This window comes from Desmodus rotundus, chromosome 6, assembly GCF_022682495.2.
Source record: "Desmodus rotundus isolate HL8 chromosome 6, HLdesRot8A.1, whole genome shotgun sequence".
NCBI lineage: Eukaryota > Metazoa > Chordata > Mammalia > Chiroptera > Phyllostomidae > Desmodus > Desmodus rotundus.
The window spans coordinates 65,920,051-65,933,288 of NC_071392.1; the positions used below are offsets into that span (position 1 = coordinate 65,920,051).

Here is a 13,238-nt window from a genome sequence, read left to right on the forward strand (position 1 = left end):
CTCACCAACCATCAGGAAGGCAGATCCAGAAGACAGGAGGGTGAAGGCATAGCTGGAGAGAACAGATGCTAATATTTAATGACAAGATACCCCAGTGTTCCTAGAAGTGGCTGGAATGGCCACAGCTTTGGAATTGGACGAACTGATTTTTCTGAATGTGTAAGAGTCATGCTTTGTTTTCCTCCTTAAGGAACCTAGAGTCATTAGTGTATGAATTTCAAGTTTGAAAACAATAATATGGATAAAAGGGGGTTTTATTATTAACAAGCATCACAATAAAACAGTGTCAATTGTTAAAACATTAAATTTATACATAGGAAAATGGAAAAAGAAATTGATTAGTAGAAAAGAGATTTAATACCAACTAGTTTAGTGACTATATATGAATCATATGTTATTTCTAAGTCTGAGTTTTTTTAGTGTCAATATAAAAGGTATTAAATCTAAGTTTCTTACTTCTTTACTCATTCTGCAAACTTCTTTCTCCCCAGTGCAAACTCACATGTCCTGGACTTAACTCTTATCAAACTACTACTTCCATGGCTTTTTCAATTTGTGAAAAAACTATGACATATAAATAAAATATGTGTTTTAACATTCTTAAATTGAATAAATTAGCTTTTGTTTTCTTTTTACTATACACTGAAATACTTTGGGGAATTTTTTTGTCCCCTTTGGACCTTTGTATTCTCAGAGAGATAAAACAAAGTTTGTTTGCAAACAAAATCTGCTTGTGAACCTGCTACGAGATGATTTAATGAAATTTGTAATAAATTTTCTAGGCTATTAGAAATAGCATTAGAAATGTGCCATTTTAAAATGTATGGATTTCATGCCTTCGCATTTGATAAAATATTTGTTATTCTGTATTTATAATTGTGGGCACATGCATCCTAATATTTTTCACATAGTAATATTTCATTCTCTTTTCCGTTTTACAAAACTGCTCACTTCAGCATTAAAATGTTTCCAGCTATTCCCTCTTTTGGATTTCTAATATACCCAGGGTAATAAAATAAATTGGGAGATTGAAGGTTAAGAGCTTTTAACAACTAGTCAGTTCCAATAACTCCCTTCAAATGCTTCACCAGAAGAGAATTAATATTGTTAGAAAACCAACTTGTTATCATAAAGGAAAAAAGAGGGAAACAGTATGAATTGTGTGCTTTATTGGCAGGTTTGGTAATGTATTTCACAATTCTGTGATCTAATCATAAACCTCCAATTATGCCCAAGGCACTAGAGCCATTTTAAGACAAATAAAGGCTTCATTCACTCAGTTTCATATCACTCAGTGCCCTCTTTTTTTGCCTATAATTAATTTAAAGTGAAGATGGCAGGTAGGGGCAATTTATATACTTTGTAATGGGGTTCAGAGTATGGGTCCTCTGAAAATAGGGGAGTCCCACCATCTCCCCCAAATCCTGCAAAGTGGGTGCGGGGAATGCCCTTAGAGTGAAGAGTATAGCAGTTAAGGCACTGAATAACAAAGACAGATTAACAGCCTATGCCTTCCTGAAGGGAGGAGCTGCAGAAGCTGCTTGAGGTAAATTGTATATGGGACTGTAAGTATGTGCAGGGCAGAATGATTTGGCAGAGTGACATAGCTGGTGGGCGAGTGGGGCTCATATAGCACCTGCTGAGCTGTGGGGCAGGTGCCCACTCTGGATGCCTGTGCATGGCTGGGAACTTTTGCTCTGACCAAAGATAACAGCCAAAAGATGGTCAAGGACACTGGGGAGCTGACAAAAATGGTGGATGCTAATGCACCACAGGGAAAGCTGGATGTTCAGCCATGCAGGGAGTTCTGTGCCAAGAATTTAAAATTGTAGCAGGGCAAGTAACACGAGGTCTTCCACGAGATCAAGAGGTCTGTTTGGTGGTCTGCCATGAAGTCTGGAGGTCTGTCTGTAGAAGATGGTAGCAGAGCTGGTGGAGCTGTTGGGGGACCTGCCTGGCCAAGCACAGGCAAGTCCCCCAAGCTGGTGGCTGGAGTAAAGGTGGCTCCAAAGGAGAGAAACAAACACTACAAGAAGGACTCAGGTCATTGAACCCAGACTCATGAGAGGTGCTTGGAGCTCAACTGTTGCTGGGAATCCTGAGCTGCAGACTTCTGAATTTCTGAAGGACTTTACTCTTTTGGTATGGGGGCTCTTGGTATGGGACTTTGGATCTTGGTGCAAACTCTCTATCTCTGGGTTTTTGGCATTTGGACATTCTGGGCATCTGGCCCTGCTCCCCACATGGATGAGAGCACTTGTGGGACTAGATGTGGGGCCCACTAGGGGCTTAGACCCCACAGAGGATGGGAGCCCATTCCTGGAGGCAGGTCCCATGCTGGGACTCATGTCTCCCTGGGCTCCAGCCTCAGGGACAGTGTAACAGCATCACACAGCACTACTAAATGGAAACTGAGGACAGCACACCTCAGATGGAGGGAGCTGCTGCAAGAGGATGGCAACTCTGAAATTCATAGTGCACAGTCTGGAGAGGATGGAGATCTGTGTGACCAGCTTAAGGACAGAAAAGGATATGGGGAACTTCTGGACCTGGTTTTGGCTTGTAGACTTTTTGGGAGCAAGGGAAGTTCTGGGTCTCATGGGAGAGGAGGGCTCTGAACAGGAGTGCTCACAGCACTCCCCAAGGTTGGAACTTTGTTAATAGAAATCTGTTCCCTTCAACACAAATCACTGGATGATATAAATTCAAAATGCTAAGTGGCTGAAATCCAGGTCTCATGGTTACAACTTGACACTACACAGCCATATCCACAACAGATATTTTAAAAAATTCTTTTAACTGGAACATAATCAACAGAAGAAAAAAGCAAACAAAATATAACCAGAGACATTGAAGTTAAGAACAATCTAACAATAGCCAGAGGGGAGAGGGGAAGGAATAGTGGGGAGAAGGGCTTTCAGGAACTACTATAAAGGACACATAGACAAAACCAAGAGGGAGGGTGGAAGTAAGGGAGGGATGTGGGTTTGGCTGGGGTGGGGTAGAGAGGTGGGGGAAAATGAAGACAACTGTAACTGAACAATAAAAAAATTATTTTATTGTTTTTCAAGTACAGTTGTCTGCATTTACCTCCCACCACTCCACCCCCCACTCCAGGCACCTCCACCTCTCTCCCCTGCTTCCACCCTCCCCCTTGGTTTTGTCTATGTGTCCTTCATAGTAGTTCCTGAAAGCCCTTCCCCCCTTCCCCCCATTATCCCCTCCCACGACCCCTCTGGTTACTGTGAGCTTGTTTTTAATTTCAATGTCTCTGGTTATATTTTGCTTGCTTTTTCATTTTGTTGGTTAGGTTCCAGTTAAAGGTGAGATCATATGGTATTTATCCCTTACTGCCTGGCTTATTTCACTTAGCATAATGCTCTCCAGTTCCATCCATGCTATTGCAAAGGGTAGGAGCTCCTTCTTTCTCTCTGCTGTGTAGAATTCCATCGTGTAAATGTACCATGGTTTTTTTTATCTATTCATTCACTGTTGGGCACTTAGGTTGCTTCCAGCACTTGGCTATTGTAAATTGTGCTGCTATGAACATTGGGGTGCATAGGTTCTTTTGGATTGGTGTTTCAGGGTTCTTAGGATATAATCCTAGCCATGGAATTGCTGGGTCAAAAGGCAGTTCCATTTTTAGTTTTTTGAGGCAGAACAGAATTTTAAGGATAGCAATATCACTTGATATTATAATAATATAATATACTAATGAACCTACTCTTGTCATTAATTATACTTATAACATTTTTATAAAAGCAAACTCTGATCAGTAAAATCTGCAGGCCCATGGCCTGCCAAATGTTATAGCAATATTTGGTAAATTAATCTGTTTTTCTTTTGAATAACAAGAACAGAAATATTAATATTAATTTACCATATCATTTAAAATAACCTAAGCATTGATAGTTCTCTTCCCAGCTAACTTCAATGATGATATTGGAGATAATTACAATTAACATGTCACTTTAGTTATTTATAACATTCTCACATATCATAACACCATTTCATATATATAAGACAGAGACAGAACATTTAACAATTCTCTAGACATCTACATGTCTGGATTAGAACTAAGGATGAGATATTTTTGTATGATTACAATATAAAGTTTTTTTCTTCTGATTTGCAAGCCTTTTATTAGAGTAGGATATTTATTTATTTTTAATATATTTTATTGATTATGCTATTACAGTTGTCCCATTTTCACCCTTTCATCTATTTCTTGTTTTCAAATAAGTTTTAAATTTCTTGCTCTTCCTCTTCTTCTTTCAGTAGCCTTATGATTCAGATGTTGGAACATTTAAAGTTGTCCTGGAGGTTCCTAAGCCTTCCCTCATTTTTTAAAATTCTTCTTTATTCATTGTGCTCTGGTTGAATGTTTATTTCTTCCTTCTGCTCCAAACTATTGATTTGAATCCAGGTTTCCTTCCTGTAACTGTTGGCACCCTGTAAATTTTCCTTTATTTCACTTTTCATGGTCTTCACTTTTTCCTCTGTTTTGGGACCATACTCAACCATTTGTGTGAGCATCCTGATTACCAGTGTTTTGAACCGTGCATCTGATAGGTTGGCTATCTCTTCATTACTTAGTTGTATTTTTTTCTGGAGTTTTGATCTGTTCTTTCATTTGGCTATATTTTTTGTCTCGGTATGCCTGTTATATTCTAAGGGGTGGAGTCTTAGCTATTCACCAAGGCAGGGCAACCCACATTGCTACGTTGTGGCACTGTATGTGTGGGAGGGGTCCGAGAGGGAACATGCTGCTCGCTCAGCTCTCAGGCAGCTTTCAGTCACTTCCTCCACTACCCACAAGCAAATTGGGCCCTTCTGATGCTGATTCCTGGGTGGGTGGGTATATGTACATTCTAGGACCCTGTGGGTCTCTCCAATGTACTCTCCTGTGAGGCTGGCAGTTTCTCCTGTTGCCACAACCCCTACAGGTTTTTTCAGTCAGAGGTTTTGAGGCTTTATTTCCCTGTACTGGAACCCTGGGTTGCTCCCCAGTTGTTCCTCCCAGTTTATCTGAACGCAAGTGTGGGACCTCATGGTCTGCCAGCTGCTGCCTTGCCAGCCCCAGTCTGCCCCAGTCCTCCAGCCTTTGCCCTGCCACAAGTCCTTTCTGCCTTGGCTGCCTATCTCTGCCCCTTTACCAGTCTGGATGAATGTTTCTTCTTTAACTCCTTGGTTTCTGGACTTCCAAACAGTTGGATTTTCTGGCAATTCTGTTTTTTTGTTTTTAAATTTGTTGTTGTCCTTTTGGTTGCACAAGGAGGCAAAGTGTATCTACCTATGCCTACATCTTGGCTGGAAGTCTTGAATGCCTTTTATTAGAGAAAGCCTGAAAAAAAAATAAACCTCTTAATTTTTCTGTTATAAATTCTTTGCAAATATGTAAATAATCATTATCTCCGACTTTATCCAGAAATGTGGTTGCATTGCTCTAAGGAAATTCTACATAGATTTAAGGGTGCAGGGAAATAGGTTCCTGGGCCAGAGCCAGGCACCTTAAGCAGGGGCAGCACTTCTGTGTGGGGGCAGCCAAGGGTTTCGTAGGCAGAATGTCATGATGGGTTAGGGGACCATGCCACTGCTCTGCTCCCCAACATCCTGGTCTATCAGAACTTGCTGAGCCTGGGCCCTGCAGACCTGATGCCTGCTGGGGCTGGTGTGCAACCAAAGGCAGACCGTGCCCTAAGACAAATTCCTGTGGGGGGATCAGTTATACCACTACTATCTCGTGGCTGTGAATTGCCCCAAAACCTGAGGCTACACCCTGGTACGAGGAGTTGTGGCAGCTCTATGACATGGGGCCCTACATGGAGATGCAGACAAAAGGAACACATTGACCCTGTCCTGCACTTCAGCTTCTCCACTCTGGCTACCAGTTTGCTTCCTGCTCCAAGGACTGCACAGTGAAGATCTAGAACAATGGCCTGACCATCTTGCATCTGCACAGCACAGACACAGGCATGCATCCCTACAATTGGAGCTATAACCAGTTCAATGAGGATGATTCATTGCTGCTGGCTTGGCTAGGGGTGTTCTTAACTTCTCCTTTGGGGAGATTGTGGTCATCAGCTTAGATCACTTCCTGCATCTGTCCCAAGTACAGTAATAAGCCCTAGGATGTTTTTGGCTGCTGGCTCACAGAGACCAGCCTGATCTTGGGGACCTTGCATTGCATCTGAGACATCACTTTCCAGGATGTGGAGTCCAAGAATATCAGTGTAGTTAAGGGACCCTGGAAACTTGACCCCAACACCATCCACATGCTGATGGTCACTGACTGTGGCTACTTCCACAGCCCTGACCTCCTGCTGGACACTAGTGGGACCCCTGCCACATCTGTGACCTGGACAGTGAAGATGAGGACAACACTGAAGAAAACAGGCTGGTTCCAGCCAGTGTGCCAAGGAGGGCTTGTGATGACTCCTGGGTTGGCTCCTGTACCCTTGAATGCAGCAGCAGCAAGCTGAGTGTGTTCTGGGGACCAAGGTGGCTGTGCTGCTTGTCCAGGGCCACTATAAGCCCCTGGAGAGCATAACTGCTAGTACCCAAAAAAGCTCCTCACCTTCACCACAGGCTGCTTCACCTGCATGCCGCACCAGATTGGGGGCACCAAGTGGATCCTGTCTTACCAGGTGATCATTGGTACCCTGGACCATGTAATCGACACATCATTGGGATGAACTTGTCCCCAGACAATGGGTACCTATAAGCTAAGAGCCACACTGGGCAGCTCAGTGGTGGCCAGACACATGCAGCTGCCACCCATGGCTGAGGACATCGAGCTCTGGTGTTTGACCTGAAGACCATGCCAGAGGTAAAGCTGGCTTTGCATGCCCATGGTGCCTACATGTCCAGCAATGAATGCTTCTTTATCTTTGCAGGTGTCAGCAGGTACTCTGTGACCACTGAGGCAAGGGCCAGCACAGCTACATCTGAAACTACCACGAGAACATCTGCCTGGCCAAGCTGTGGCACCAGGACTTGCTCACCTCAGTGGTCAGTGGACTACAGTCCCCAGGAGCAGAAGCTCTGGCTGATGGCCAGCGATGAAGACACCATCAAAGCCTGTTGCTTGCTCTGCAAAATGTGTATCCACCAGGCCCCTTGACCAAGCCTGCACCCTTTCTTCTGGTTTGCTAGCCAAAAGCGCTGAGAGGTGCTGGCCAATAGGAGATCCCTTGGTGTCCTCAGGCTGCCGGGACCCACTGAGGATGCCGTGGAGTCTGTGTCCCTTTTCTACAGGCCAAGCTGCTGCCCATACCCCGTGGGGGGCAGAGAATGTCTTAGGAAGGGGGTCTGGGAAGAGAAGGCCTGACCCCCACCATGCTGGCAGATGCACACTGCCTCCTGCAACAATGAGCTTAGCAGTGGGAAGACAGTGGGTGGGCTTCCTGACTGACTTGGGGTGCACAAGAAATTGTCCCCTTACCCCACTCGCCACAGACCCCTTTCCTCGGGCCTTAGCACTGGGACAGTCACATGACATTAAACCTAGGCCAGTCCTGTAGGCCCTGGAAGTCCCCCAGTCCAATCTTGCCCTCAGAGTCCTGGGTTCACCTTCTGGTTAATGGTGTGGCCTGGGCAAACTGTAAGTCACTAGTCACCTGTTCAGGGCTTGGTTAAAGAGTTAGCAACAACAGAATAAGTTAAATTATGAAAAAATAAATAAGTATGTTTAAGGGCTTCTATACTTTCTAAAATGATTTTATTGAGGAAGAGCATTAGACTACTGAGAGTGGCAGAATATATGTGGGAATAAAAATCCAGGTACTCTCTACAAAGCAGACTTTGTCTTGTATATGAATAAATATATAATTTATATTATATATTAATATATTTTAAAATATAATTACTTTAGCTTTATTAAGATATCATTGATATTAAAAAACTGCACATAATTACTTTATACAATTTGATGAGTTTGGACATATGCATACACTCATGTAGCCATTACCACAATCTCTGCCAAAGTTTTTATATCTTTTTATAGTTTTTGTTTGGGTTTCTGTGTGTGTGTGTTACATGAATACTGAGTGATTCAACTTATATGACAAATCTAAAATAATTAAACTCCTAGAAGTAGAGAATAGAATGGTAACTGACTGTGGCAGAGGAGGGGGAAATAAGACTTTGTTATACATTGAATTCTGGATCAGAGTAATCAAGGAACATTCAACAAACCATTTGTGTCATTGAATAAAATCTATACACACATACACATGCAAAGACTCACACATACACATCACCTTATCTCATTCAGTTATTGTTGTGCTTACCTCATTTCAGTTAATGCTTTATGTTGACTTTCTAAAAAGGAGCCCCAGACTTCTTATAAGCGACCTACCTCTTTAACACTTGTTACAGCAATGTAATTACAAGTGTTTCATGAAATTTTTGAAAATAAAAGTCAAAATAAGTATAACATTCATAATAGTCAAATATAATGACTAAATTCTAATCACAACTATTCTTAAGTGTATTAGTTCAGGCTTTAACGAAGCTTTTAGTAATGAAAATATCTGCTAAGGGATATAGTCCTGAAATCTTTATTCCAATTAACAGCTTATAATAAAAAGTGATTTGACTTCTAGTAACAGAAAAAGTTCCAACTGTTCATCACTCTAAATATATTATTTTTTTAGCTAGGTTGTTATCATAGGGTGAGAACAAAAATCAAACAACCACAAGTTATATTCAAAATTATGAGTTTTGAGCTTCATGAGTACTAAGAAACTAGAAAAACATTGGATAGTTCCCACAGAGGAAACTGTTTGTATTAACAGAAAGGTGGGCTAAGCTATCATGAATGTGCCTGAGTACACCCCCATTAGTATAAATTAATAAGCTGAACTATAATTAGAGATAGTCCACAGGAAAAAATATTGGAAGAACAAAGATTGCATTTTGTTTACAATGAAGATCACCATAAGACAAGAACTTCTGCTTTGATTAGGATCACTTATTAATCTTGCTTAGATATGGCAGTATATGTTAAAAATCTTTTATTGATCACTTAAAACATATCAAAGAATACTTTTTACTATGAGTTTGAGCTTATTAAGAAGCCAGGAAATGAAACAAACCAATTAGTATTGTCTAGTGTGTTTGTATTTATATTTACAATCCCTGTTCTGGGTCTTTTATGAACATGCTCTGGAGATAATTTGAGTACATTCTTTTATGCTGATACTTTATTTAGTTTCTCAAAGTCTTCTGTTTTTTTACCCTAGTCTGTTCTCATGCATATGAGGTCTGTCCAGAGGGTATCCAGCCATGTAATACAAAAAATGATGTTTATTGAGGAAGATGCAAGATACAAGAAACATTGTACATAGGACAATGACACCCCAGTCCCCCTCAAAGTAGGCACCTTGGGACCTACATAGTTCTCCCAATCACCATTAGTTGCCTGATCATATTATTGTGAATCTCATTACTGGTCTGAAATCTCTTCCCTTTCAGAGGCGATTTTAGTTTGGGGAAGAAACAGAAGGCATAGGGAAACACATCTGGGCTGTAGGGGGCTGAGTCTCCTGGGTGATTTGATATTTCACCAAAAAAACTCTGCACAAGATGTGATGCATGAGGGGTGACATTGTCATGTGAAGCCACCAATCACCAGTTGCCCATAGTTGTGACCTTCTGAATCATCCAAATAGTTCCCACGGAGGAATGTTCAAGCTTAACACAAAATTTGATGCAGATTCATTGCTCTATTTTCTCAGTCATTTTGAATGTGAGGGCCACACACGTGCTCACTCAACGGTGTCTGCCACCCCCACTGACTAGGACAGTGGGGTCATCACTATTCACGCAGTACATGCCAGTGCACTCCTTGGCTGCTAGGTTACACTGATGTCCTGAAAATTGTTCTTGTTATATTAATAATGGCTCCACAGACCTTGTATATCATGTAGATTTTTCATTCATCTACCAAAGGGAGAAAAAAAAGGAAAATTTATTTTCATATTTTCCTCTGACCTTCTTTTTCTTATTTATCAAGATTCACCCCACAGAAAGATAATTTGCCTAAATATACAGATTGCCTCATCTGGTCCTCTGGTGGCCACTCAGGAAGCAGCATCTTATAGCCCAGAGTAAAGCAATTTATATATATGGAAGAGGGAAGACTTGTAGCTGAGCAGTGAAGGGAGAAATATCAGAGGTGCCTTTGTTTTGGATCTTACTGGTTTTGGTAAAAGCTTCTTTGTGTCATTTTTTTTAACCTATTGTGTTATGAGAGAGAAAAAAATGAGGTGGTAAAGGAAATCTGAAAAGCCATGCCAGATGCATGATCAGTATTTTACCAAATGAATGAAGCATTGTAACTCACTGTTGATCTAACTTAATTCATAGTGAGGTAATCATATTTCATATATTTTGTGGGTATTTGCACACTGTCTTCTGTTAAATTTTTCTTCAAATCTTCTGTTCTTTTTTTCTCTTGGTATTTCATCTCCTTAATATTTTTAATTCTTGTTACTAAGTTATTACCTATTATGTATACTTCAATATGTTCTATATTTGCCTAAATTTAAACTTTGTTTAAGTTATAGTTTATGTATAAAAGTTACAAATGATATTGCAAGTAAATATACCTATCCATCATCCATCCACACATCTTGCCTTTGGAAACTCATTAAAAGATCTTTCCAGATTCAACCTTATCGACAAATTTTTCTCCACTGTAGTGTTTAATATGGATCATTTTCCATATCATTTGATGATAAGAATTGGAGATCTTTAGAATTTTATTTTTCAGATAGATCACCAAATCATCTCTACATATTTATTGATTAGATTGTTCTTTCCCAGTTATTTGAAGTGGCATTTATTACCTGCCAATATCCTATTTTTACTCAAAAATCTATTTGTTCTTATTTTTTAAAAAAGTCTCAGCTACACTTTCACATTTACTCTTCCACATGAAATTTTAAATTTTTTAAAACTGCATTGACCATACAGAGTAATTTGGAAAATTAAAAATTCTTTCTATGTATAAATTTTTACTTGGAACCTCAAACATAAAACAGATAAACCTGAAAATGTGTTAAACAGGCAAAACAAAAACAAAAACATGGTCATAGAGAATTTATGGGTCATACTTCATATTTGATTTTTAATGTTGCTTTTAGAAATGGCAAAATGGCAAAATTTATCCAATCTTTTACATTTTGGTAATAAAAATTACTCTGTTGATTTTTCCAGAAGGAAAGGTCATGGAAAAACTCAACCAAGGTGAAAAGAGGAGATGAATCACTCCTGAGGGTATGACTGACCTTTGGAGAAAGAGATCTCTCTCTTGTTGAGTGAATGTCAAGGTACTTCATGAAGAAAGATCCTTAGCACCTCATTTTTACTTCAGAGATAAGGTCATTCTTTATCTCTGAGAAATGTTACAGTTTTGCCTTTAACATTATTTAAATATACACATATGCTTTGGGGGCTTCTACTTGTTAGAAGTCATTGAAGTATGACTAAATTAACTGCAACTATGTGCATTGTAATAACCTTAAAAAGCTTTTGACAAATGAGAGGCTATAGCCTCAGAACTCCAGCCTCACTAAGGAAAGTAAACTATTGTAGAAATGTTAGCTCATTAGACCATAGGCAAAGACTGACTTTACCTTTGAGGTTTCAGGGAAAAACAAACAAACAAAAAAGAGCAATACCAAACAAACAAACAAATAGCCAAAGCAATATTAAGAAAAAAAAAGAACCAAGTTGTAAGCATCACACTCCCTGACATCAAATTATACTACAAATGACAATAATCAAAGCAGCATGGTGTTGGCAGAAAAGCAGAAACACAGACCAATGGAGCAGAATTCAGAGCCCAGAAACAAACTCACATGTTTTTGACAAAGGGGCCACAAGTGTACAATGGAGAAAAGAAAGCCTCTTCAATAGATGTTGCTAAAAAAAATTGGAAAGCCACATGCAAAAGATTAAAACTAGACTACAATTTGTCTACATATACAAAAATAAAATGGAACAAAGACCTAATTATAAGACCTGAAACAATAAAATATATGGAAAACAACATAAAAACTAAACTTGTGGAATTGGTATTAGACAAGAGTTTATGAATTTAACCCCAAAGACAGGGGAAATAAAGGCAAAAATAAATGATTGGGACTATGTATAACTAAAAAGCTTCTGTACAGAAAAAGAAACTGACAAAAAAGGCAACCAACTTAATAGAAGATGATATTTGCAAACCACAGCTCCAATAAGAGGTTAATATCCAAAACATACAGAACTCATACAACTCAACACCAAGCAAACAATCCAATTAAAAAATGGGCAGAGGACCTGAAAAGACATTTCTCCCAAGAAGACATACATGTGGCCAGCAGGTATATGAAAAGATGCTCAACCTCATTAGCTATTAGAGAAATGAAGATCAATACAATGAAATACCACCTCATACCTGTTGGAATGGCTGTTCCCTACAAGACGAGTAATGACTGGTGTTGGACAGGTTGTTAAGAAAAAGGAACCCTCATTCACTGCTAATGGGGATTTAAATTGGTAGAGCCAGTGTGGAAAATAATATGGAGGCTCCTCAGAAAATTAAGAATAAAGTTACCATATGTCCCAGCAACCCCTATTCTGAGTATTGACCCCTCAAATTGAAAACATTTATTTACAAAGATATATGCAGCCCTGTGTTCATTGTAATATTATTCACAGTGGTTAAGAGATAAAAACAACTGAAGTGTCCCTCAATTGATGATTGGATAAAGAATATTTGGTACATGGAATACTCCTCAGTCATATGAAAAGGTGAAATACTACCAATTGCAATAGCATTGATGGAATTTGATAATATCCTGGTAAGCAAAATAATTCAGACTGAAAAAGTTGAGAACCATATGATCTCACTCAAATGTGGGATATAAACATGAAAGCAACAAATGAGTAAACAAAACACACAAACAAAAACTGATAGACACAGACTACAGTATGCTGGTTACCAGAGGGTGGAGGAGGGGTAGGTAGTAATTAGTAAAGGGGGTCAAATATATGGTGACAGAAGATGGTTTGACTTTGGTGGGTGGGAACACAGTGCAATACGCAGATCATGTATCATAGAATTGAACACTTGAAACCTGTAATCTTATTCACCAATATCACCCCAATAAATTTAATAAATAGCAATATTCCTAATGAAAAGTTATAAAATTAAAAAAGATCAACAATAGCCAATAAAGACATAT

General features: G+C 39.6%; 1 pseudogene; it reads left to right on the forward strand.

Annotated features, from left to right (window-relative positions):
- Window positions 1-1,889: 1,889 nt before the first annotated feature.
- On the forward strand, window positions 1,890-7,123 carry LOC112300489 (F-box/WD repeat-containing protein 5 pseudogene; annotated as a pseudogene).
- The last annotated feature ends 6,115 nt before the right edge of the window (window positions 7,124-13,238 follow it).